The following is a 25,654-nucleotide window of genomic DNA, read 5'->3' on the forward strand; positions in this document are numbered from 1 at the left end:
ACCTTCCTCCAAAAATATTAATTGAACCATTTTATGAACATTATTGTGAAAACCAATATTATTTAAAGAAGCATAATTCTCTATTGTTCCATTAAAAGCCATCTAGTCCTTGATTCAATTATTGGTGTTTTATACTTTGTAAAAATACATTTCTATAGCACCAATTTTTTTATATATTCAAGAAAAGATTTGGGGAGAATATGTATTCATCCATGTTCTAGTTACTTGAAGTATTTAGAAGGCAGGTTATCTTTGGTCAGTCAGATATTAATGTTATCTGTATTTCATTTCTGTTGCCCTGATGAAATTTCAACTTGTTGGGGATTGGTTCGAATGCTTCAAATTAATTGGCAACCTTCATGTCCCAACAAAGAACCTTCATCCCCAATTGGTTTCTGACCTATCAACAATGAGCCAGTGGCTAATGGGTGGGCAGAGAGAAGGGGAAAGAGCTTTTAGACTGTGCAGGCTAGAAACTGGAAGAGAGGAAGAAAGAATCATAAAGCCGGATCAGGAAAATCAACCAAAATGTCAGTGAGAATTAATGTGGCCCCCAAAAGGTCTGCCCATAAGCATCTTGGGCAGCAAAGACTAGAAAGCCACCCAATGGAGACAGGTAAACAAAGAGTACATATAGAATTAGAGGACATTAAAGCAGGATTACAGAAGGGAAATGTGTGCTAGTAGTGTGGAGGATTAGAACTGCCCATCCAAGGTGTTTTAAAAGTAACTAGTGTATGTATGAGAGAGAGAGAGAGAGAGTGTGTGTGTGTGTGTGTGTGTGTGTGAGAGAGAGAGAGAGAGAGAGAGAGAGAGAGAGAGAGAGAGAGAGATGATCCATTGGCAAATCCAGATCGCTCCATGCAAAGTGGTGGGCAAGAACTCACAATTAAAAATAATTTAGACTTTCCAAATTGAAGACACATTACACACACACCATGAGATCAGTTTGAGGAAGGGAGAATTGGTTTCTCAGCAAGTGGAGATGGGTCATGTGATTCCAGAGCAAGCTGACAAACTAGAACAAAGGAACAAGCTGCTGGCACTTGCCCTGGGCTACCTGATAGAAGGAAGAACCTGAGAAGCAGACAATAGAAGCTGACTACTTCCTACAAGTAACTAATCAAAGGATAGTGATAAAATATGATTTCATTGTTTCTAAGAGCAGAAGGAAGAATTTAGGGGGATTGAAGGAAAGAATAATTTAAAGAAATTTAAGAGACATTAAGTGTCATCAGAGCCTAGCTGCTTTTGTTGGGTACCATCAGTGCCCAGGTTAAGTGAGCAGCCATCAGCTCTACCTTTATTTGCCTGCTGCCATCAGCAGGGGCAGATAGTAGGTGCCATCAGTGCCTAGTTGTCCTATCCTGAGAGTGAACTACAAAATGCGCACAACCCAGTAAGTTAAGTAGGTATATAAATAACTTAGGCTTTGATCTCATTTGGGGGGGTGCAGGAGATGGTCTCAACAGCTTCTCAACAGATAATATTTGTTTAAGTTGCTTTAATTGCTATGAATTTCTTTAATTATCAGAATGAGTGTGGTTATGAGGTTGGTGGTTAAATAAAAATTCCTCTGGGAGGGAAATCATATGAATGATTTCCTGTTACTGGACTAGGAACATGCTATTTTTGAGAGACAGGCTATGTATTTGTGTTGATAGGAAAGGAGAACAGGCTTTGGACCCCCTTCCATAGTAATATGGATCAGATATGACAGGGGTAGACCCCTGAAGATCTTGGCAACAGAAGAAAATTTCCAGAAAATCAAACAGGACAGGTAACTTGATTTGCTGATTCCTTGACATAAGAACAGCTCAGTCATAAAAATGTCTCTAACCAAAACTTGAGCCAAAACTATACAATAAATCTTTTTTTTTCAGTTTCTTTAAAAATGTGGAACTGTTTTTTTCTTTGTTTATATTCCAGATGATTTCCCCTTTCCCACTTCCTCCCTCCCCATCATCAGCCCTCTTCCCTCCGCCCATTCCCCAATCAAACCACTCCCACTTCTCTGTCCTGGTAATCCCCTGCATTGCTGCATCAAGCTTTTCCAGGGCCCTCTCCTTCCTTCCTCTTGGGAATCATTTGATATGTAAATTGTTTCTTGGATATACAGAGCTTCAAATGGTTAGACAATAAATCTTGGTAGTCATGGAACCCTTACATTTCTTCATGCCCTCCTTCATAAGGTATGAAAGAAGATTTATTACAATTGGTTATTGATCAAATTAATTCATAAAAGGTCTTTCACCTGCTCAAAGAAGGAAAAAAATCACCCTTAACTGATTGGTGCACCTTGCACAATCTATGCAGATATCTTAATAGTGCAAAGATTTTGATTTTTAGCTTCATATACTACAGAATATACTGCTTTAGCAAGTTTCAGGATCAGAGATATTGAATTGACCTGTTGTTCCATCCCCCTGCTTCCTGATGCTGACCAGAATCTTGTTTCCAGGAATATGTATGAAGGTTTATATGAAAGAGAAAGAGAAATTATTTGAATATATTATAATCTCAAAAATAAAAGAATTAATTTAAAAACAATACAATACGAAAAACAATAAAAGAAAATCTTAGCAAAAATCATGAAAATAATCAGGACTCCATACCATAATTTCTAAATTTCAATTAAAGAAAGATTTTCGATAAGTTTTAAAGAATCAGGTACATGGCAACTCCACTATCTTGAGAAGAATACTTCTGATAAACAGAAACTATGCTACATAAAATATTAATTTTGTGATTATGTTTCTTTTGCAGCTATGGAATGCTAGTGAATTTAACCTATATTGTTTTTGTCACATCTGTCTTTGTCTCTGATATTTTTAATATTTTATGTAGTAAGAACTTATTCATTTATATACAGGTGTGATAATATATAAATATTAAGAGGCATTGTGTTATTTATCCATTATGTTGTTGTTTCAGGGTTTTCTATTACTATTTTAATTTTCACACATGCATGTTATATTTATATCATTCTACCTGCTATGTCTCACACCCTCTCCTCCTCAAGTTCATGGCCATTTTTTCTTTATTTTTGTTATATACACATATATAAATAAATGTATGAACATAACATGCTTAGTCAATTCAGTGTTCTCCTATGTATATGTTTTTAGAGAACACTACTTGATATTGGACAACTAATCTGGGATCACATAATGATTACACTTCTTTATTGAACCTATGAACTTCCCCCATCAATATTAGCATTTAAACTTTTAGTGTTAATTTATTTAGTTTTCTGTAGACAACCAAATTCTTGAGAGTATATAGGCATAGCTTCATCATCATATGTACAAGTGTACAAGACATAGACTTCCACTTGCTAACAGCCATCTTATTGGACCAAACGTCTCTACAATAAGAGGGAATGCATGCTTGTCATTATACACTTAGCCAAAAGTACCCATAGCTGCAGTGACCATGGAACCTAGAGAACGTTCTACTACTGCCCCTTTCCAAAAGCAGTGTAATTTGTAACTGTGTTCTTAATATGTATTTCTTTACCTACAGTTAATTGCAGCTCTCACCCTCATCATGAAGCATGCTTTGTACAATGGAGGCCATAACAGAAAGCCACAATTTTACATGTAGAAAACAGCTAACGTTGAGGTGCCCAGTCCCATGTTATAACACAAATGGTCTATAGAGTTCTCATGAAATATGATGCAAGAAGAGAAGAAAGACTATGCTCATCACAGAATCAGAAAGATTGCAGCAAGCTTAAGATTATTTCAAGTTTTTGGCTCCCAAACATAGCAGTGATAGATGCACACAAATTGTTAAATAGAAATACAATTGTTTCTGTAGAATATGTTAATGTTCATTCACAAAAACACTGGTAAAGGTTGTCAAACCAGTCACTAAAAATTATTGTTCCCATAGCGAAATGAAGTTACAGTGAGTCCAAAATTTGGTATAAGTATTTTCTATTTTCTTTATTTTGTTTATTAAATAATTTGTTTCTAAAATATCTGGAGCAAGTCCTAAAGACTTTTACTACATCTAACACCAGCAAAAATCTTCCTCTTAAACATTTATCTGAATCCTGTGTTCAACTCAGGTTGGGATATTGAGTGTCCACTCTTTAAATTAAATAGCAAAGAAAGTAAAGTTTAGAATTGTAGGGGAAAAGTGGAAAGACAGAAGTGTTTCTAAATTGATGAGACTGGTGTAAATACAATGAAAAACAAACAAACAAACAAGCAACAACAACAATAGCAACAAAAAACAAACAAGATTTCATTCAAATACTGAAATTCTGATTTACTCTGAGTCACTTCTCCAGAGGTCATCAGTATGCTCAGTGCCAACTCCTATACAGATTGTAAACACAGCTGCACCGGATAGACATTCCATCCATTTAACTCATCTGAATATTTACTTAGAAACCCAATGATAAATCCTATGAAAATCTTTTTACCATATTCTATAAACCCTTTTTGCAATAGCAGATTCCAATTAAATACTAGTCACAAAACAACAAATTCTAAAATTATATACATTATTCTGAGCCTCATTTCAATAATAAATGAAACAGTAATTATAGAATTGAATTCTTACAGGATATACTCTCATGTGTGTGTGTGTGTGTGTGTGTGTGTGTAAGGATGTGCTTGTGATTTTATACATATATAGGAAATGCAGTATCCAAAAATAAAAATTTCTGTGTATTTCTTTTTTTTTTCAGAGTGGGGCTTAAGTGGTGATGATCACCATTTGCACCCATTTTCTTTGGTCATTATTTTATTCTTTGTCTATGGAAATCATCAGAGAGGCTTCCATCATAAGCTGGTGAGGACATATGCAGATATCCACAACAAAGCATTAGACAGAATATCATGGAAGAGGATAGGGGTAGGATTGTAGGAGAAAAGTGCTGATGACACCAGTATAACACAATTTGCAAAATCAACAAAGTAGGGCTTATAGTGATTCCCAGAAATTTAGATTGCAAACCCAGAGATACCTCTGCATTCATGCTGTGGGTATTGAGTGTGGGTTTAATAATAGGGGGGGGTGGGCTTTCTCTGACTCTGTGACTGTTCTGGAGACCTTTTCCTTATAGAGGATTGTCCTGTCCAGCCCCGGGGTTTCTGCCAAGTCTTATCACATCTTCTTAAGTGTTGTTAACTGGGAGACCTGCATTTTTTTAATGGAAAATCAAGGGTCAATTAATCTAGGAGAGAAGAGAAGGAAGGCAAACTTGGAGGAGTTTAGGGACTTGAGGTTGTGTTTGGGATTCATTGTATGAGAGAATAATAAATTTAAAAAAAGGAAATCAAACAAAAATGCATTTCATTATCTAGAGAATGATTTTCTTTTGGTCTAAAATTTATTCATGCATAAAAAATATTTTCCTTGCTTATGCTTGACACTGTTGGTCATAGAAAACTTTGCCTAGTAAATATCCAGTTAATATCCTATAAAATCATATATATATATATATATATATATATATATGGAAAAAAATGACAAAGTGGAAACAGGTCTCATCCTGAACCTAGAGCTATCTCCAATTGATAGCCATTTGTAAATTAAAAGTTAATTTTTCCAAGGGAGTCTCACTGAGGAAACAAAACACTTTAAAAGGTAGGTCCCACTCTCTGATTTCAAAATGTGAAGAAAAAAAAACTGCATTAGTGAAAACTGGTATTGGCATATTATAAAAACAGATAAAAACTTCTTAGCCACATGAAAGGTAAGCATTCAATTGCTATAACAAAATACTGAAGCAGGGAGAAACAGAGTAATGAATGATATAAAGGATAGTTTGGCTCAGTTTCAAAGATTTCAGTTCTTCATTATATGATCATGTTTTCTCTAATAATGTAGCGAAGGAGATCATCCTGCCCCAAAGCCATGGTGGAAAAAACGTGATTCACTGTATGATGAATGGAAAGAGAGTCTGCGATGTGCTTCAAAGAATTCTCTGAGGTTACTTCCTCTAGCTCGACCTCCATCTCAGTTTCTACCACTCTCAACGTTGATGTCACATCTGATCAGTGTTCATATATCAGCTAGATCAGAGTCCTTATAACCAACTGCATAAGTGATGCCCTCCTCTGAACATTGCCTCGGGGCAATATTTTCAATACATGACGTCTCTCTATATAATTCATATCTAAACCATGACATCGATCATGTGTTAGAAACCAATATAAAAATCAACTATAAAAGTAATTCCTAACCAAAAGAAAACCCACAAAACATAACAAAAACAACAACAACAATTACAAAATAAAATCCAGAAAATAGGAATCCAATCAGAAAAAAGATACTTTTAATAAATTGTGACAAAGTACATGTAAGGTTATGTTCAGATCCACCCTTATTTGAATTTAGTTCATTACCTCTGCCTATGGAATGGTCCCTCTCACAGTTCAGGTGAGTCTTCTTGCTATAATTGGCCCAATCTACATAATACCTCTCAGGCATGCATAACAGCTTGTCTCCTGGAGGATTCTTTCAAGACAATAATATTGATTTTAACATCGGGTGGTGGATTTGGTGTCAGAATCATAACACATCTCTGAATATCACAAGAAAGCAGACTGGATCATATTGTTGTTCCTTCTATGGGGCTGCAAACCCCTTCATCTCCTTTGGTCCTGAGAAGGCTCACTGCTCCAGTATAGGGTAATGCTAGGACAGGAAAGTGTGGATTAAAAGGTTGGGGGGGGGGTGGAGGATAAACCAGGAAAGGGGATAACATTTGAAATGTAACTAAAGAATATATCTAATAAAAAATAGAGATAGGAAAAAAGAAAAAGAAAACAGATTGGAAATACACTACCATGTATCCCTTAATGTTTCTCTTTAGAAATCCACAAGAATTCAATAATGGTGAACCTATCAATAACCTTATACAATATGAATCAACTCTAATAATACTGCCTCTGAAGATCATACTCAAAGTTTTTATCCTAAATTACATAACTGCAATTAACTCAAGTTTGAGAGTCAGGGGAAATCTATGTTCAAAACATAAATGTGTTAAGGTCCTTCCTATTACATCAGTTTATTTCTTTCTATGCTCATAATGCACATATGTGATGTCTATAATTATGTATGTCTTTCTTTTTAATGTAATACTTCATTCCAAGGGTGTTATTTTATACCAAATAAATTAGTATTAGCATGCATATTGTACATACTTCTGCCTATGTCCAATGGTATTTACCTTTTTAATTTTTTTGAGGAGCTATGGGAATTCTAAAAGGTTCTTCGTATTATTGTACTTGAGCAAAAACTAAGCATGCATTTAAACTAAAAAATATACTATTAAATATGAAAAGAATGGTCACAAATTCATACTACTCTAGCATGGGTAGAGCTCATTTTGCTGTTTGATGAACATCCACATCAAATACCACAGTGTCTGGTGCCATTTTGCATTCCAGCCAACACTGAGTAAATGTTCCTGTTTGTCCATATCCATTGTATCTAGTATAACATTCATAGTCATTTTCTATTCTTTTTCATTCTTTTTTCCCTAGGATTAGGGTAAAGTAAAATTTCAAAATAATTTTAATTTGTATCTTACTCATTGTGAATGATGCTGATCAGTTAAATACTGATATTATTAGTATTAGAATTTATTGATAATTTATATTTCTTCTTTCAAGAACTCTGTTTCGTTTCATAGACCAGATTTTAGTTGGGCTGTTTTCTTGGTGTACCGTTTGTTGTTGTTGTTGCACATTCCAGACACTAACACTATGTCACATACATAGTTGTTAAATTTTTTGATCTTTCTGTAAGCTGAGGATCATTCTGAAAGAAGAGATGGAAAAATTGTTTGAGTTGGAGATAGTGAATATCAAAAGAAACGACTTGATAGAGGAGCATACCATTGCACACATAAAACGACCTGCACAAAACCAAACCAGCCAAAATCCATCATGGCAGAGGGGCTCCTGGTATCTCACCTCTAGCTGGAATTATCAGGAATGGATAAATGGTGGAGAATGAAAATCGGTTTTCTTCAGGGATGTGGCCTTTGAGAGGCTTCCTGTGTTCCAGTAGATGGTCTTACAACCAGGCAAATACAGACAGCATTGAGAAGATTCCTCAGTGAATTTTAATAAAGAGCAGCACAGGGAGTTGAAATTGTGAAACATCCATGTTGGGTGGTAAGGAAGAAAATGAAGGTGGGAAATGAAGGCTGCCTTTAGTCAACTTGTATTATACACATGTATCAAACATTACGTAGTTTTTAAAATCAGGTATGGATGTAAATGTGACTTTTAATTCTCCTATACCAATTGTCTCCAAGGCTTCCTGCCTCAGTCTGCTAACCTAGGCTTAGTCCTGGCAGCTTCTAGCCTTAGTACAACAATCTATAATCTTAAACTAGAATGTTTTCAGCCATTTAGCTCTGCTGTTGAAAAAACTCACCATTTCTTGCTTTATCTGACTTTTGGCTGGCTTCTGGTTCAACTCAACTGTTCTGACACAACTCCTCTCAGCATTAACTAATTCAGTCTGGTTTTTCTGTAGGCCTCTGAATTGCTCTTCTTGGCTTTACACTAACTCTAACAACTTTTGCTTTCTTTCTTTCTTTCTTTCTTTCTTTCTTTCTTTCTTTCTTTCTTTCTTTCTTTCTTTCTTTCTTTCTTTCTTTCTTTCTTTCTCTTTCTTCTTTAATCTTTTTACACTCCAAACTTTACCCCCTTCCAGTCCACCCTCTGATTGTTCCACATCCTGTACCTTGTCCCCCTCTCCATGCCTCCAAGAGACCTCCCCACTACCTAGGGCCTCAAGTTTCTTAAGGGTTAGGTCCATCTTCTCTAGCTATGTCCAGACCTGGCAGTCCTCTACAGTATATGTGTTAGGGATAAAAACCTTTTCTAATCTTTGGGCTCCTTCTCATTCTCTGGTTCATTCTGTCTTTAGCTGTGTCTAGCACATTCTACTTCTGCAGTCTCCCTCTGTAAAACTCTCCAGTAAATCTGCTTCCTTCTACCTCTCTGTGCTGCTCCACTCTCCTGCTACCGTTCTCTATGAACTCTACTGCATTACTCTACTTCTTTCTTTCTGTACTGCCTGCCTGCCTTACTTATCTTTCCTTTCCTCTCTCTTGTGAGAACTGGGCATATTGTGTAAAACTTTTTCTGATTCATCACTTTTTCTGCCACTCAATCAGATGACAGTTTCAAACATGGCTGCTTCCATCTACAAACTATCTTTTGTCTTCCTTGTTTGGAATTAAATGTGAGTACTAAGGGCCTGTCTGTATTCCAGCCAGAAGGATTAAAAGTGTGGGCTAATGGGTGAGCCACATCCTAATTAGAAACAGGTTCAAATATTCTGTAACACATAACTCTGACTAGCAGTTGTAGTAAAAATTCTGGAATTGTCATTTCATAAAAAAATACAGAAATATTATATGTTTTTGTTTTAATTCCAGGCATGGGATATAGGGCTACTTTAAAGCAGGTGACTATAGTTTGCCTCCTGCCTTATTCTCTAGTAGAGACATGATTTTGCCAGCTACAGATAATTTTACCAGCTACAGATAATGATCGTGTGACATTTGAAATTATGAAAACTTCTCTGAACTATAACTATATAAATGTTAGTGCCCTAAGAGACAAAGTCGGTAGTTGTTGATCTTGTGCGGTGGATGTTGTTTGTGGCTTGTCAGTAGTCAAGCTCAAAGAAGAAACAAGAAGAGATAAGATTCATCTCTCTCTCTCTCTCTCTCTCTCTCTCTCTCTCTCTCTCTCTCTCTCTCTCTCTCTCTCTTCTCTCTTTCTCTCTCTCTCTTTCCCTCCTTCCTTCCCTTCCTCTCTCCTTCTAGTTCCCTCCTTCTTTTGAGATGCCAAAGCTTATAAATTTAGACTCCATTTTAGAGAACCTGACCTAAGTTTGAACTCAGGTAAGCTAACAGGGGGATGCCTAGCATTAGTTTCCATGTTGCCCCCCAACAAAACTTGAGTCTAGCTCCAATCTCTATGCTAATCCTCAACAAGACCAGTATCTCCAGGTTATTGCCCTAACAAATCTGCACCCCAGGTTACAAGCCCACCCCTTGCAGAACAACCACCAATGCAGAGGGGAGCAAAAGTTAAGTTTAGGATATGACTCCCATCACCAGATAATTGTGTTAAAGACCACAGGGGCTTTCCAATTAGATGCTTGCACATGTACTCCCTGCTTACTGCTTACTATAAAGCCTTGGCCTGATAGACATACATGGCTCCCACACCACCAAAACCATCTTCCTGACAGTGGTGCATTGAAGGTGTTGGAGTGCCTGAACTAGCTTGACTAGAATAAAGATCTTGCTGTGATTTGCATCAGATTGGCTTGTATGTGTGTGGGTTTGGGGATTACTAACATTTCCCTGGTACAAGGATTTCTCTCCTATCTAGTAATAGGGACTGAAGAGGGGGAAGTTTGAAAAATGGGAGAAAGAAGATCCCACAAAGTAGCTAAGACCAGCTATAAGTAACAATGCAATTTCAATTAATTTCTTCATTGTGCTTTGTCACGGACTGTGGAAATGAGCAAAATCAGTGTATACAGGCTCAGCTACCTAAGGCAGAGCAATTAAGACTGGGAAAATGTTTCAACTTGCTGCTGCTGCATGAAATTATAGCAGTCCCTGAATCCACAATGCACTTGTTCAAGGAGGAATCCTGGCATATGGTGCTTTATTTCCCCCAGTAACCCACTAAGCCTTAGGCTTTGGGGACAAATTCTATCCTTCAGCATGACCTGAGTTTATGTATGAAGGACTCTTGGACTATATACTCAAGTTTTGTCATTATTAGGATTTTCCTGAAGTGTCTCATGGAAAGGCAAAGATATTGTGTTAGGTATCATGTGAACGGAAATGGACATTACCATCATGTTCCTGTAATGCATTTACTAACAAATCTTAAATGTCAAAGCTGGAATAGTTGGCTTGCCACTCAATTTACCTACCTATATTCTACTTATATTCTCAGAAAACATTCTGGACTGAGACTAACTTCTTAATAATAAAAAAGAGCTCTTCTATACAGTGGAGCAGGTGTACCAGACAAGATGGCTTGGAAACTAATCTTTAGTTAAAACAAATATAACTATTGTAAGAAATGATCTCATTCTGCCTTCAGCTATACAAAGCTAAAGGTATCTTTAATTGTACCCATTGCATGTGTGTGACTATTAACTAGAGTAGTATATAGATGATTTGGAACTATTCATTCTTTTCAATATGGCAGATTAATAAGCATTTGTCAAACATGATGTTTAGCCTCACAATTTTATTTTAATAATTGCTTTGTATTGCAGTATAAAGAACTATGCTTTGAAGATAAAATTAACTCTGTAATCTTCATTTTTGGTTATTGGGGGCTATACAGCATCTTCTTGTGTTAAAGTGAACCAAGTGCCTTACATAAAAGGACAGGTGTTTCCACTTTTCTCCTAATCACTCTCTGAGTGTCTGTGATGATGATCCTTATCAGTCATTACTAAATTTACTTCACAGAAATTAAGAATTAAATTACAGTTTCAAGGCTCATTAGGTCTTGTTAAATGGGTTGAATGGTTCACATGTGTGTTGCTTGTCCTCCATGGGGTATCTGCAGAGCAGGTGTTTCAGTGCATGGGGAAGTTGGTTACATTCCATGCAGCACAAAGATGATTACACAATAGTGTTTGAAATTCCAGGTTGGGTTCTTCTATTTGAAGATCAGACTTCAAATAGACATATTTGACTATGCAAGTTTAGCATGAAGGGGAATAATAAGGCAATAGCCTCTTAGGGGAGCTGTGAAAGAGGGTATTGAATATGAAATCCAAGGGCAGAATAGGGACCACATTATCTCTTTTTCACTTGTCTCAACGTTCTCTGGTCAAACAATACCAAATGCAAGTGCAAATGAAAATGTATTTCACATTTTATCTGCGCCTTCAGGGATGTGTCTCTATTCACTCAAATACAACTCATTTCCCTGAACACACAAAATGTTGAGCCAGATAGAAGGCCCTTTTGTTTCATAAGGCTTCCCTGTCTCTCTCTTGTTGATATTGTCTCTTTTCAGGAAGAGAAAGATGTCTCAACATGTGTCACGTTAGATGTGGAACCTTCTTCTTTGAAAATTAATAACAAATGAAACTGCCTATTGAAAAAAAAAAGATTCAAGATCTAACTAAACAATATTCTGTGTTTTAAATCACATGCTTCTATTGGTAACAGTGATTTTTACCATTTAAGTCATCTGTAATTTGGGGCCAAGTTTTACTCAAGTGTAAAGTAATCATGATGTAGGACTAAAGAATTCATGGATTTGTTAGGAGGGAAAACTAGGACCTCATTAATCCCTGCTGTGCATATAATGTGGCACAGTAACTGTGAACTATGTCACTGTAGGGAGCTGCTTGCCCGTTAACTGTCGTTAACTGTTAACAAGTCCTTATTTGGGTGGAGCCTGTTGAGTCTTGCGCCTTCCACGTGGATACAACCTATCAGCAATGCCCACATGGCTAAGCCTGATTGGCTGGCTATTAGTATTTAAGGGCTGGGCTGATTCTCTCGGGGTCAGAAGAGGGAGAAGAAGGAGAAGAAGTACAAGGGTCCTGAGTAAACTGCTTGAAGAAGATCTTCCTGTGTTGCGTCATTCCTTGCCGGCGAGGGTGGACACGACATGTCACCATTAAGATTATCGATTGCTTTTAATGGTGTGAGAGTCTCCAATCATCATTGCTTCTTAGAGACTGGAGCATTTCCTGTCTATTCTGCAAACTTTGTGTCTTACGAATGATATATAATGGAGATGTAAAATATAGTTAAAATAGGGAAATACCAATTAACAGTTACACATATCTACCTTTACCTCTTTGATAAGCAAAAACTTTAAAAATGAGCACTTAAGTTGCCAAGCTTCTGACGTCATTACTTACAAGCTTAAAATAATCTAAATTTACAAGAAAACTCAGAGTTTCTGCTACTATTAGTCCTATTGTTGTTATCTCTTACAGGCTTCCTGAGGAACCTCCTCACTGATTTTTTATAGTGCCTTTACAACTTCTCACATGCAACAAAAATAGATGAATGTTCCTATTACTACTTGCCCTTAATAGGTCAGTGCAAGTTATTAATATCAATAATTTTATTAATGTTGGCCATTTTGACTAATGTAAGATGAAATATGTAAGTAGTTTTGATTAGGATATCACTGACGACAAAGAATGTTCAACATTTAAATACTTCTTGGCTATATGTGGATCATTTTAATAACTATCTTTTTATTTGTATCCTATTTTTAATAGGGATATTTATTTTTTGTTATCTAGCTTTATATATCTTCATATATTTTAGACATTATCCCTCTAGATAAAATGTAGAAGTGTAGTTGATAAAACCTTTTCCCCATTCTGTAGCTTGTTCTTGTCTGAATGATTATTTTGTCAAACCAAACTTTTTCAGTTTCTTAAGGTACATTAATTATTGTTCTTAGTGCCTGCTCCATCTAGACCCATTTCCAAAGTCCTTTTCTCTGACACTGAGTTCAAGAATGTCTCTTACTTTATGTTCTAAGAAATGCTATGTACCTGCCCTTATGTTGAAGACCTTAAAGCATTTGGAGTTTAGTTTTGTGAAGGGTCTCTTTTCACTTTTTAAACGCGGCCATGCATTTTGACCAACACCATTTGTAGAATGCTTTTTGTTTTGTTTTGTTTTGTCTTTTCATTGCACTTTTCTGATTCTTTGTCATAAACCAGATGTCCATAGGTACAAAGAATTAAGTGTAGCTCTTCAATTTTCTTTCTTTTTTTTTAAATTTTTTACTCGATATATTTTTTATTTACATTACAAATGATTTCCCCTTTTCTAGCCCCCCACTCCCCGAAAGTCCCATAAGCCCCCTTCTCTCCCCCTGTCCTCCCACCCACCCCTTCCCACTTCACCGTTCTGGTTTTGCCCTATACTGCTTCACTGAGTCTTTCCAGAACAAGGGGCCACTCCTCCTTTCTTCTTGTACCTCATTTGATGTATGGATTATGTTTGGGGTATTCCAGTTTTCTAGGTTAATATCCACTTATTAGTGAGTGCATACCATGAGTCACTGTTTGAGTCTGGGTTACCTCACTTAGGATGATGTTTTCTAGCTCCATCCATTTGCCTAAGAATTTCATGAATTCATTGTTTCTAATGGCTGAATAGTACTCCATTGTGTAGATATACCACATTTTTTGCATCAACTCTTCTGTTGAGGGATACCTGGGTTCTTTCCAGCATCTGGCAATTATAAATAGGGCTGCTATGAACATAGTAGAGCATGTATCCTTATTACATGGTGGGGAATCCTCTGGGTATACATCAGATAGAGGGCTAATATCCAATATATATAAAGAACTCAAGAAGTTAGACTCCAGAAAACCAAACAACTCTATTAAAAAATGGGGTACAGAGTTAAACAAAGAATTCTCACCTGAAGAACTTCGGATGGCTGAGAAGCATCTTAAAAAATGCTCAACTTCATTAGTCATTAGGGAAATGCAAATCAAAACAACCCTGAGATTTCACCTTACACCAGTCAGAATGGCTAAGATTAAAATTTCAGGAGACAGCAGGTGTTGGAGAGGGTGTGGAGAAAAAGGAACACTCCTCCATTGCTGGTGGGGTTGCAAATTGGTACAACCACTCTGGAAATCAGTCTGGCGTTTCCTCCGAAAACTGGGCACCTCACTTCCAGCTCTTCAATTTTCTTGATCAATGTGTCTATTTTATAGTGTTAGTTTTATGAGTTAATCCCTATACTGCAATTTGAGATCAAAGATTTTCTGCAGTTCTTTTTTTAATTCAGAGTTGTTTTAGCTATACTGGGCTTTTTATGTGTGTTTCTACCTGAAGCTGATGATTGTATTTTCAAGTCCCGTGAAAACTGTGGAAGATAAGTTTATTAGGTAAATATTGTGTTGAATCTACACCTGGCTTTTGGTAGGATGGATATATTCACTACACTGACACTGTTCATCAATGAATATGGAAGACATTAATGTCTTCTGATATTTTCTTTAATGTCTTAAATATTTTATTAAACAAAACTTGATTCATTAAAGTCACCCAAAGGAATTTTATCATTTTTATGCTATTGTAAAAGTTTTCTTTCTAAGACTTATTTCTTTCATTTATATATAAGAATGCTACTGATTCTTGTGTGTTAATTCCTGTTACTTTGATGAAATGAAAATGTCTGTCATCTGTAGAAGTTTCCTGGTATAAATTTTATCGTTATTTGTTTTAAAAATTATTTTATCAGTAAGGAAAATAGTTTTACTCCTTTCCTATCTATTTCCCTTTGATATGATTCAATTGTCTTATTACTCTATGTTAGACATCAAATACTATATTAAATAGGTATATATAGAGAAGCCATATTTGGTTTTAGCCCTCTAGGTTGTCATCTGTGGTCTCTTAGAGTGTGTAGAAAACCTGTCAATGCTCTTCTGGCTTTCCTGAACAGAACACCAAAAGCTTATGCTCTAAGATCAAGAACTGACAAATGGGACCTCATAAAATTACAAAGTTTCTGTAAAGCAAAGGACACCATCAAAATGAAAAATCAGCAACCAAGAAATTGGGAAAAGATCTTCACCAACCCTACATCAGATAGAGGGCTAATATCCAATGTATACAAAGAACTCAAGAAGTTAGACCCCAAAAGACCAAATAACCCTATTAAAAATGTGGGAAAACAGGGGGAGGGAAGGGGACTGATGGGACTTTCAGGGAGTGGGGGTCCAGAAAAGGGGAAATCATTTGAAATGTAAATAAATATATCAATAAATTAAAAAAAAAAAAAGAAAAGGAAATGGGGTACAGAGTTAAACAAAGAATTCTCACCTGAAGAACTTCGGATGGCAGAGAAGCATCTTTAAAATGCTCAGCTTCATTAGTCATTAGGGAAATGCAAATCAAAACAATCCTGAGATTTCACCTTACACCAGTCAGAATGGCTAAGATTAAAAATTCAGGAGACAGCAGATGTTGGCTAGGATGTGGAGAAAGAGGAACACTCCTCCACTGCTGGTGGGGTTACAAATTAGTACAACCACTCTGGAAATCAGTCTGGCGGTTCCTCAGAAAACTGGGCATGTCACTTCTGAAAGATCCTGCTATACCACTCCTGGGCATATAACCAGAGGATTCCCCAGCATGTAATAAGGATATATGCTCCACTATGTTCATAGCAGCCCTATTTATAATAGCCAGAAGCTGTAAAGAACCCAGGTATCGCTCCCTCAACAGAAGAATGGATGCAAAAAATGTGGTATATATACACAATGGAGTACTATTCAGCCATTAGAAACAATGAATTCATGAAATTCTTAGGCAAATGGATGGGGCTGAAGAACATCATACTAAGTGAGGTAACTCAGTCTCAAAAGATCAATCATGGTATGCACTCACTAATAAGTGCATAATAAGTGGATATTAGCCTGGAAAACTGGGATACACAAAACATAATCCACACATCAAATGAGGTACAAGAAGAATGGAGGAGTGGTCCCTAGATCTGGAAAGACTCAGTGTAGCAGTATAAGACAAAACCAGAACAGGGAAGTGGGAAGGGATGGGTAGGAGAACAGAGGGAGGGAAGGGGCCTTATGTGACTTTTGGGGAGTGGAGGACCAGAAAAGAGGAAATTATTTGAAATGTAAATAAAAAAATATATAGAATAAAAATTAAAAAAAAAAAAACCTGTCCATTTAGAAGTTAAGTATTATTCTAATGGGTTTACATTTATAGGTTACTTGTTTCATTGTTTTTGTTTTTGTTTTAACCTTGCAGATTTTAATATCTTTGTCCTATGTATTTAGAATTTTGATTATTACGTGCCATGGAGAAATTCTTTTCTGGTCTGGTCTATTTAATATTATTCATGATTCTTGTACTTTGATCTTCTCCACCTTCTTTAGGTGAGAGAAATTTTCTATTACAATTTTGTTAAAACTATTTTCTGTACATTGTACTTGGGAATTTCTCCTTCTTCTATTCTTTTTCTTCCTATAATTGGTCTTTTATTAGTTTTCTGTGTAGCCTAAAAGTTTTGTATTTAGATTTTTTCTTTAGATTTAACATTAGCTTTGACTAAATTTCTTCCATCTTGTCTTCTTTGATATTCTTTCTTCTGTATATTGTATTCTGTTGATGTGGCTTACTGCAAAGGGTTTTCCCTGACTTCCTACATTTATCATTTCCAGTTTTATGTCAGTGTCTGTTTTCTTTAGTGATTCAATCTCTACTGTTTTCATTATTTCCTTCAAATCTTGATGTTATTAGAATCTTTCTTAAAGGATTTATTAGGATCTTCTTTAGGAACCTTGCACATACTCATAATAGCAATTTTGAAGTTCCTCCATGCTTCAGCTGTATTGTATTTCTTAGGACCTACTACGGTAGGGTGACTGGGTTCTGGTGGAGACATGGGGTTTTGGCTATTGATGATGATGTTTTTGAGGTGGTGTTTGGGTGTGTGGCCCTGGTAGAATTGTGTTTCTAGATATTTATATCTGGTCTTTGTCCTGCTGGATGGGTGTTCCTTTCCTTGATTTCTGATGTCCCTTCTTAATATAGCTGAGTGTGGTGGCTGTTGGAAGCTTGGATGAGGTTGGAGGGTGGCAGAGAGAAATATATGCTGTCTTGGAAAGGGGCTTCAGTGGAGATTTAAAAGGATCTTTCTCATATTTATAGTAGCTTTGATAATAGGAGGTATGGTAGAAAGACAGCATACTACAAATTTCTTGCAACATAGCAAAAAATTAGAAAGAGAAATAGAGATGATAGTTGTAGGAAGGCAATGGGACTAAATTAAGAGTATGTGTCTACAGTGAGAGGAATTAAAGTGTGATGCATGCTGTTACTAGGCTGAGAGTAATAGTAGGTCAGGAAGAAAAATAGGATTCGTTTACTTGAGCCTGACAAGTATTGTAATTGGGAATCCCTGTGTTTGGCTTTAATTTACTTTTATATTAATTAGTTCATTGCAACTAAGGATGGGGTGACATTAAACATCACTTAATATATAAATATACAGAACTGCAAAGATGCTGCTTAATGCCACCACATCCTTAGTTATCTTCTGTGGTTCTGTCTTCTCCCCAGGATCTGTTAGCCACTAGGCTATGAGGACAAAGGGAACAGAGTTGAGAAACAGGGTTCCAGACAGCCTATGAGTAAGACAGAAATGGCAGACTTCTGAAATCATCTTCAGAGAGACAGCTCAAATTTATTTGGTATCATCAAGGGCTATATTGTTTTGGGAAAGGGGGTATGGGTTTCCAGGATGAGTAAGTGTCATTGACTAGAGCTCAGAGTACTGACTAATGATTCATTTGCATGGAGATGCATTCTAGGGATTCCAGGTGCTTCCTGGACAGGTTCTTAGCAAGGAACCTGAATTTGTAATCTCACAAAATACATGACTTTCTGCAGGTTGAGTGTGTGTGTGTGCATGCGCACATGCGTGTGTGTGTAAGAGGGGTGGTCTACAAACCTACAAATCTATCATTTGTAGGCTATATGGCTACAAATGGCCATATTGGAAATAATAATGTAATCATCTTCTTAGATATAGAAAAAGAGTATGACACAGTGAATCTCTGCTTTATAATAACAATCCTGAGGGAAGTAAGAAAGCAAATATTATATCTTTATGTAAAAGGCTACATATAACAAATATGGAAAAAATAAAAAGTAAATGGACGAATTTAATGAAGAGAGGAGTTTCCAAGACAGTGTAATATTGATTGTGTCAAGTGAATGGTGAATTGTAGTGGAAACTACAGATGTTTGAGTACAACCTGGTATATCTGCCAAAGAGAGCTTCTTAAAAGGAGTGGAACAAACCCAATGGAGAGACAGATGATACAGGAAACAGAGCTCAAGGGTAGCATCATCTCATTTTTTTTTTAGTTATTTTTTTCTTTTATTCGATATATTTTTTCTTTACATTTCAAATGATTTCCCCTTTTCTGGTTCCCCACTCCCTGAAAGTCACATAAGTCCCCTTCCCTCCCTCTGTTCTCCCACCCATCCCTTCCCACTTCCCTGTTCTGGTTTTGTCTTATACTGCTACACTGGGTCTTTCCAGAACTAGGGGCCATTCCTTCGTTTTTCTTGTACCTCATTTAAAGTGTGGATTATGTTTTGCATATTCCAGTTTTCCAAGCTAATATCCACTTATTAGTGAGTGCATACCATGATTGATCTTTTGAGACTGGGTTACCTCATTTAGTATGATATTCTCCAGCTCCATCCATTTGCCTAAGAATTTCATGAATTCATTGTTTCTAATGGCTGAATAGTACTCCATTGTGTATATATACCACATTTTTTGCATCCATTCTTCTGTTGAGGGAGCGATACCTGGGTTCTTTACAGCTTCTGGCTATTATAAATAGGGCTGCTATGAACATAGTGGAACATGTATCCTTATTACATGCTGGGGAATCCTCTGGGTATATGCCCAGGAGTGGTATAGCAGGATCTTTCAGAAGTGACATGCCCAGTTTTCTGAGGGACTGCTAGACTGATTTCCAGAGTGGTTGTACTAATTTGCAACCTCACCAGCAGTGGAGGAGTGTTCTTCTTTCTCCACATCCTCGCCAACATCTGCTGTCTCCTGAGTTTTTAATCTTAGCCATTCTGACTGGTGTAAGATGAAATCTCAGGGTTGTTTTGATTTGCATTTCCCTAATGACTAATGAAGTTGAGCATTTTTTAAGATATTTCTCCACCATGCGAAGTTCTTCAGGTGAGAATTCTTTGTTTAACTCTGTACCCCCATTTTTTAATAGGGTTATTTGGTTTTCTGGGGTCTAACTTCTTGAGTGCTTTGTATATATTAGATATTAGCCCTCTATCTGATGTAGGGTTGGTGAAGATCTTTTCCCAATTTGTTGGTTGCCAATTCGTCCTTTTGATGGTGTTCTTTGCCTTACAGAAACTTTGTAATTTTATGAGGTCCCATTTGTCAATTCTTGCTCTTAGAGCATACGCTATTGGTGTTCTGTTCAGAAACTTTCTCCCTGTACCTATGTCCTCAAGGGTCTTCCCCAGTTTCTTTTCTATTAGCTTCAGAGTGTCTGGCTTTATGTGGAGGTCCTTGATCGATTTGGATTTGAGCTTAGTACAAGGAGACAAAGATGGATCAATTCGCATTCTTCGGCGACCTCCAGTTGAACCAGCACCATTTGTTGAAAAGGCTATCTTTTTTCCATTGGATGTTTTCCATCCCTTTGTCGAGGATCAAGTAGCCATAGGTGTGTGGGTTCATTTCTGTATCTTCAATCCTGTTCCATTGATTCGCCTGCCTGTCACTGTACCAATACCATGCAGTTTTTAACACTATTGCTCAGTAATATTGCTTGAGGTCAGGGATACTGATTCCCCCAGAATTTCTTTTGTAGTTGAGAATAGTTTTAGCTATCCTGGGTTTTTTGTTATTCCAGATGCAAAAGAAGCCAATTCACCCAGGAGGAGTAGAAGACAGGAAATCATCAAACTCAGGCCTGAAATCAGTCAAGTGGAAACAAAGAGAACCATACAAAGAATCAACGAATCCAGAAGCTGTTTTTTTGAGAAAATCAACAAGATAGATAGACCCTTTGCCAGACTGACCAAAGGGCAGTGAGAATTATCCAAATTAACAAAATTAGAAATGAAAAGGAGGATATAACAACAGAAACTGAGGAAATTAAAAAAATCATCAGATCCTACTACAAAAGCCTATACTCAACACAACTGGAGAATCTGGAGGAAATGAACAATTTCCTAGACAGATACCAAATACCAAAATTAAATCAGGACCAAATAGATCATCTAAACAGTCCCATAACCCCTAAAGAAATACAAGGGGTCATAGAAAGTCTTCCAACCAAAAAAAGCACAGGACCAGATGGTTTCAGTGCAGAATTCTATCAGACCTTCAAAGAAGACCTAACACCAATACTCTTCAAACTATTCCACAAAATAGAAACAGAAGGAACACTACCCAATTCCTTCTATGAAGCCACAATTATGCTGATACCAAAACCACACAAAGATCCAACAAATAAAGAGAACTTCAGACCACATTCCCTTATGAACATCGATGCAAAAATACTCAATAAAATTCTTGCCAACCGAATCCAAGAACACATCAAAACGATCATCCACCATGATCAAGTAGGCTTTATCCCAGGGATGCAGGGTTGGTTTAATATACGGAAATCCGTCAATGTAATCCACTACATAAACAAACTCAAAGAAAAAAAACCACATGGTCATTTCATTGGATGCTGAAAAAGCATTTGACAAAATTCAGCAACCTTTCATGCTTAAAGTCTTGGAAAGAACAGGAATTCAAGGCCCATACCTAAACATTGTAAAAGCAATATACAGCAAACCGGTAGCCAACATCAAACTAAATGGAGAGAAACTTGAAGCAATCCCACTAAAATCAGGGACTAGACAAGGCTGCCCCCTCTCTCCTTATCTTTTCAATATTGTAATTGAGGTACTAGCTCAGGCAATTAGACAACATAAGGAGGTCGAAGGGATACAAATTGGAAAGGAAAAAGTCAATCCTTTGACATAAGACTTAGAGTAACAGTATTTGGAATTGCCTGCTTGGTTTTAGTGTAGATTTGCTCAAGAATTTCTTTGCTGTGCCCTGAATCATTAAATTTAGAATCACATTGCTTATTCAGTATTATTGTATTCTGGAAGTATGTAATATGCACTCCAATTTTACTCAGGGTAAGAAGAAATTGCCTTGAGTCTCAGAAGAGACTTGGAACTTTTAAACTCTATGGATACTGTGAAAGACTATGGGACTTTTGAAGTTGAACTGACTGCATTTTCCCATTATATCTTCATAAGCCTATGAAGGCTGGTAATTGTAATGTGGTGGTTCAAGTAAGAATGTTCCCATAAGTCCATGTATTTGAATACTTAGTTCCCTGCTTGAGAAAATTTGCATGTGGGACTGTTTGAGGAGGTGTGTCACTGGAGATAAAGACATGAGCTCAATCTTTTCCTTCACTCTTTGTAAAATAGCATTTTTGCAGCTCTCTGTCTTTACAGTTTTTCTACATTTCTTGACTTACTGCACCAATTTTTATCATCTTACCTTCTCTCTTTCTATCACTCTCAGTTTCAGACTTGTATTTTGTCTTCTGTAATGGTAAAAATTATATGCATAATTACAAGTAAATAAAATAAATGGTCCAGCTTCAAATAGAAATTATATGCATTGCATCCTCTTATTCTCTGTGTGTTTTTTATTATGTAGCTCTGAGTTTCTCACCTCTATTACCTTTGTTCTCTGTAACAAACTTTGGAAAACATCTCTACTGGCAACAACTACATCACATTATCTGAGAAAACAAAGATTTAATTTTTTTTCTTTAAGAATAATTTTAAGCAGTTTGAGTCAGTGCATATTTTGTCTCACATTCATAATTCAAACTGTTTCCTCTGTTTTCTTCCTGAAATGCAATATTTGTAAAATACATGTTTATATATGTATACATTCACACACGTATACACATACATATATGCACACACTTATAAATATGTTTTCCTCCTGCTGCTTTTCTTTCTGAAATTCTTATCTTTGATTTCTTGGAAACTTCAATATGCCTAGAAAAGTCAATCTTTGGCAAATATTTTGAGAGTCTTCTTTAAGGTTTCTGTATTTGTACTTTGGTGTCAACATTAATTTGGAAATTTCCTGTCATTATTGCCTTAAATATATCTTCAATTCTTTCTACTCTGATTCTTCTTGTACACTTATGTAAATAATATTTTTAATTATTTTTGCTCTGTAATTCTTAGATATTATTCTGTTGCTTCTTTATTTATGTTTTAGTTTCAGATTCAGCAGCTGTGTGGTGATGACTGTGATGTCCTTAAGCTCAGACAGCATTTTCTTTATTTATGGCCCATCTACCAATGTGATTGTAAAAATTGTTCATTTTTAAAAGTATTTTGATTTTCATCATTTCATTTTGTGTCATTTACAATATTTCATACTTTTTAAATATTGTATAGTTTTCCTTTTAGTCCTTAAATTTCTTAATCTATTAAATTCTTCTTTTATGATCCCTTTATCCTACCATATCTGATTCTGATGTTTAAGTAGTTTATTCAAACTATGTTTTGTGTTAGTAAGCCATGCATTTCATTTTTAATTTAAAGCATAACATAACTGGTTAAGTGAACTGCATGAACACACTCTTCTGTACAGAGTCAGTGATTCAGTGTTGTGAACAAAACTGTTTCTCTTTAGTTTTCTTGCCCCTTAAGCAGTCAAACTCACTAAAGGAAGCAGGAGTTGGCATTTTCCTATTCTGAATGTGTAGTGTCTAATGAAATATGACCTGATGAAGATATCCAGAAGTCATTTATTGTGAGGAAAAGTATGATTAAAAAGAACAGAATGTCTAAGGAGAATTTAAATGATCCTTTTTCTCCTTTTACTTAAAATGCTAATATTTTTTCAAATATTCACTTTAAAATTAGGCTTTAGAAAGGTGTAAGTAAAGACCAAGTGCCCCATCCCCTTACTGCTCACAATGACTTTCTCCAAGAAAGTTTTAATTTTCAGACTTGTCTACCCTAAGCCTCTAGCAATTCATCAATTACAGTTTAGGTTCTTCTAATTCTAGAATGGATCCTGGTGACTTGTGTGAGTTTCTATCTTTGAGTATTTGTCAATGAGTTGTGATTTCTGTCTCTGTCTGTCTCTCCAATTTCAGCAATTTGTTCTCTGACCTCAGTCCTCTGTTATGTTCAACAAGAAAATGTTGGGTTTTTCCTTTTTTTCCTCCAATGTATTCAACTTCTTGTCATTATGGCAGTCTTGAGCTCTAAGCATTTTACATGGTAGACTAGAAGTTATAAAATTTATTTCATGGCGATAATGTAGAGCACAGTTTGCAGATAATGACAAAATAACATACTAACTTTAATTTTAGAAAAATGTCCATGAGTGTGGTTTGACTTCCTTATCATTTGAAATACCAGGAATTTTTTTTTGTGTGTAATGCAATGAGCCCATTTAATCTATAATCTATTTTATTGTATTATATATTATTTTTAATAAGGTATATGAATAAATAAATTTTCATTTAAAAATGAAAATTTTTAAATTTTTTTTAAATTTAGCAAAAAACTCATATTTTTTGCTATGTAGTCCACTGAAGTTCACCATGAATTTGAATTAATGTATGCTACAACAGAGCTTTTAAAATGCATTGGAACAGTAGCTATTTTTAAAATCCATGGGGGTGAGGGATAGTGTTATTGACAGGAAATCTCGGCAACATAGAATCTTGAGAATATCACTACAAGAAGTATTATACTGTAGAAAATGCTTAGAAATTTTTGCGTGTGTGTGTGTGTGTGTGTGTGTGTGTGTGTGTGTGTGTATATATATATATGTGTGTGTGTACATATATATAATACATTAATTTGGAAACTATTATACTATGTGTGCTAGTTTACAAACATAATTCAAGGGAGTTAATATTATTTCAGAATAAATCACCCTATTAAACTACTCAATAATTTAATATGACCACACATTGTGTATACATGTTTATATATTATTAAAATATAGGTAATCAAATAAGAAATATACATTTATAAGTGACATAGTGGATAGAAAATGTTGTCATACATAAAGATATTTTATTATCTTTTTGTTCTTAATATAAAATTAGCTATGTTTGCATTGCTTAGAGAACATAGAAGTGCTTTTAATAACTAAAATTACAGTTATCTCTTATCTTACATAAAAATTAAAAAATGGTTAAATATGAGTCACAAATGAATTTATTAAATTATTTAAAATGATGTTTTTCTTATAATTCAATTATTTTATCTTATAAATCTCACATGGATCCCTGTGACAGAATGTACATCCAAGTTAAACCATCTGTCTCTGTGACCAGTGCAATTTTAAATATTTCAATCTTACTACTCTAATTATTAACCTACCAGAGCAAGAAGATTGATATTTAAAATAAGTAATATAGTTGCATAAATATGAAACAGAATGCAAGCTAATTCTGTAATTTTTCTATTTTTTCATTTAATTTCAGTTCAAATATCAAACTTTCTACAATTATTTAGAAACTATATAATGCTAAATATAAAAATGAATTACCTAGCTTGAAATCAGGTTAAATTTATTTATCTTCTCAAATGTTCATAATTTATTTAAGATGATTCATTTTGTGTTTGTGACTGACATCTAGAGTCTCACACATGTTAGGCAAAAACTGTACCACTGAACTAGAATCCCAGCTCCTAAAAATTCTGTTTTTGTCCCTTGTCTGAATACATTTTAGAATATTTTTTGATTTAATTTTTCAAGACACAGAATTATCTAATTAATTAGTGTTCGGGTTTAATTATTCTGGGTCATTTACATTTTCCTAAAAACTAGTGTCTAAATCGTCTCTACTTCTTTGTTATTTTCTGGTTAAGAATTTGAGAACATGATGAGGTTTGCCTTTACCACAGTGTGCATCAATTCATATGCCCTTTGTGGACCATTCCAACGTCCAAATCCATCCCATGGCAACTGTTGTCATTGTAGCTTTGTGGATGATGTCTGACCCAACAAATGAGAGAAAGCTGATTGAA

The sequence above is a fragment of the Apodemus sylvaticus genome, chromosome 4 (assembly GCF_947179515.1).
Source record: "Apodemus sylvaticus chromosome 4, mApoSyl1.1, whole genome shotgun sequence".
NCBI classification, from domain to species: Eukaryota; Metazoa; Chordata; class Mammalia; order Rodentia; family Muridae; genus Apodemus; species Apodemus sylvaticus.